Genomic DNA, 3,194 nt, shown 5'->3' on the forward strand with positions numbered 1-3,194 from the left:
CACAGAAGTGGACTGAGGTTTCTAGCGACTGGAGTAGGAGGTGGGGAAGCATCCTAGACCGGGTTGTCAGGTCACCGCCTGGTCCTTAGATGAATTCGAAGAATGCGGGTTGGAAGGGAGCCCGGCCTAGAGAAAGGACTCGCCCTTTTCGTGACAGGACGTCCGGACCTGATTCCCTCCCTTCTACCTCTGGGAGCGCCTCGCGTGAGGTTCGTCTGGCGGAAGCAGAAGGTGCCGGCTGCTACACACGCGTTGTTTGGAGGAGGCTCAGGTGGGAACCTTCGGTGTGGGTGTTGAGTGGCCGGGATGTGACTGCCGGGTGGGTACCATCCGGGTGAGTTTTGAGGGCTCTTGAAGTTTGGCTTCTGCCTGGACCCTGAGGGATCCTACGAAGACCCAGACCAGGTTCAGATTAAGTGGGAGTTCTTCAAAGAGAAAGTTTGATGAGAAACTAAGAGAAGGCAAGAAAACTTCATAGGACCATAAACGCCACAGGCTTGTAAATACTTAATCCTTATCCCAGCTTAATGGATAGTTTGACTTGTATGATTCAGCACCCCAGGCTCCTTACCCACCTCACCCTTTAATGGGGAGTCCTGTGCTTCCCACTTTTCAGATTCTGTTCTATTTCTCTACTTAGCTTCTCTTTTAGAGACACAATTTTTAAAAAAGATTTATTTATTATGCATACAGAGCTGGGGTACAGGCCAGAGCTGCGGAGGGTGAGAGGATTCACCAGAGACAGAGTGGGGAGCAGAACAGGCCGACTGTCGAAATACACTGCTGAGGGTCGCACTGAGTGGGTCAGGAGGGGTCTGCCACTCCAGTGCCATCTGGGTCACTTTGAGGGTCACATCAGGGGCAGGGATCAAACTCATGCTGAAGTGACTTTAGCTTCTTAGTGCTGTGCTTTAAGCACTGCACCACCAGGGAGGGCCCGACACAAATTTTTAATAGCACAATTAAAAAAAATAATATAATATTTATTTTTATATCCTTTTGTGCCTTTTTCCATCTCAGTTGTAATCCCCATGGGCTTTCCATCACTAAATCACCCGTATGCTATTACCACAGTCCAGTGCACTCCCCACCCCCATTTTTTATCCCATTCCCCATTCCACCCCTATAAATGTCTCTGGTATATAGTTGTTCATTATTATCATTATTTTCTCCTCTGGCCCTTTATACTCCTGCTATGAATGAAACCATCTGGTATTTTTCTTTTTCTTTCGGGCTTATTTCACTAAGCCTGATCCCTTCCAGCTCCATCCATGTTGCTGCAAAAGGCATGAGCTTATCTTTGTTGATCCCTGAGTCATATTCCATTGTGTATATGTACTACATCTTTTTAATCCAGTCATCTACTTTTGAGCATTTGAACAACACCATTTTTTTTTTTGACATATCCCTCCACACATGCCTTCTTATTTTTTTTTTTAAAGATTTATTTTTTATGCATACAGAATTGGGGTACTGTCTAGAGGTGCAGGGGCGGTGAGAGGCTTCACCAGAGACAGAGTGGGGAGCAGAACAGGCAGATTGACAAAGTACACTGCTGAGGGGAGCAGCGGGCGGGTCAGGAGAGGTCTGCCACGCCATGCGGGTCAGCTCCCTGGCCCGGGATCGAACTTGTGCTGCAGTGGCTTCGGAGAGCTTCATAATGTGGTGCTTTAACCCGTTGAGCCACCAGGGAGAGCCCCACACATGCCTTCTTGAAGAGGAGAAGCCAGGGTGGAAGTTTCAAACAGGATCTCCTTATCTTGGCAGAGCCCTAAATTTTCAGTAGGGTAAACCCCAACCAGAGAAATAAACCACCACATCCTAGTAGCTATCTGTCACCAGTCATAGCTTTTGGTGACTACCGGAGTGTCACTTACTCCCCTTTGTTAAGAATTAGCAGTCCTTACCAGACAGGTTCCAGAAAATGAGAAAAGGTGGAGTGGGGGTTGAGGGAAGACTTCAAGAAAAACTTCATGTCAAGCTACGATAGATGGCATAGAGCATTAAGAAAGCCCATAATAACGCTGGATGCTGAAGACTAGAGCTGTTACTAGGTTTAGTTGTCTTAAAGATTGCAATTTAATTTCTTACCCACCCTTCATATACACACATGGGTGTGTAGGTTCATACACACAGTAGGGTGTATGAACCATACTTTATCCTGAGGTGGGCAAGGATAGAGTGACTGTGTCTAATTACAGCTGAACATGAGACATTTCAGTATTTTAGGGAAGTCTAGAAAGGACAGTCACATCCCAGTCACTCACATCCAGGCCAGGTGAGAAAAGAGGGTACCAAAGTGGGGTGACTGGCTTGCCTCAGGGAGAAAGCACCTTGATTTTGTTATAGGAGCTTTTGTTGAAGGATTTTTGGTTCAAGGTGTCTGGGTTACTAAGAACTACCTTCTTCTTGTGTCTATGTATTTACAGGAACTTGTGGGTATAAGTCTTACTGTACATTGTAGGGATCTACTTATTTATATCAGTCATAGTGGTAGTTAGGCTAGAAGTGGTTTGAGAGAATACTGATATGGGATTTTTTTCTGATTGGAAGAAATTCTACTGTCATACTCTACTAGGTAAGCCAGGGAGATGTTCCTGAGGACAGCTACTACCTTTGTAGGAAAAGCAGGTTTTTTCGGTGTCCCACCTCTTTATATAACCCTGTTAGCTTAATAATGAAAACTCAAATGAGAACCAGGATCATGAAAAATAAACTCGAAATTAGGCAATGTAGATTAAGGAAAACATTAGTTTATTTAAGAAAAATAAACTCTAAATTAGGCAATGTAGATTAAGAAAAACAAAGTCGAAATAGAAGAAAGTAAACAAGTCAAATTTTATTTACTGGTTGTCTTTTTGCTATAGTCATCTTTAATAAACATTTTGAAAATTGTTCTTCTCTACTTGAGATACAGAAAGACTTGTCAATGTTTCTTTGAAGCACTATGTAAACAGAGATGAGACATTCTTGTAAAATATTTTATGAACTTCCTTTACAGCAAATGCAAGAATAATGCTAATATGTGACCTGGCTAACATGCATTACCTTATAAATCTACTTTTATATTGAAAACATTCATTTTTGAAATTCTGGTATATAGCATGCTTTCTTACTAGTAGCAAACTTAATCTTCTTATCTTATTAACCAAGAAGTCCTACATTTTGTAATCTTTCCTAAAAAATAAGAACTT

The 3,194-nt window shown here is 42.8% G+C and overlaps 1 protein-coding gene across 1 annotated transcript in view; it reads left to right on the forward strand.

Moving 5' to 3' along the window:
- Positions 1-209: 209 nt before the first annotated feature.
- The window catches only part of DUOXA1 (dual oxidase maturation factor 1), a 9,965-nt gene continuing 6,980 nt past the window's right edge, over positions 210-3,194 (forward strand). Inside the window, exon 1 of the mRNA XM_004687843.2 lies at positions 210-271. The gene's annotated coding sequence lies outside the window, so the exon portion shown is untranslated. The remainder of the gene's footprint in view (positions 272-3,194) is intronic.

Source organism: Condylura cristata, unplaced genomic scaffold, assembly GCF_000260355.1.
Source record: "Condylura cristata isolate star-nosed mole 26May11 unplaced genomic scaffold, ConCri1.0 scaffold00023, whole genome shotgun sequence".
Classification (NCBI taxonomy): domain Eukaryota; kingdom Metazoa; phylum Chordata; class Mammalia; order Eulipotyphla; family Talpidae; genus Condylura; species Condylura cristata.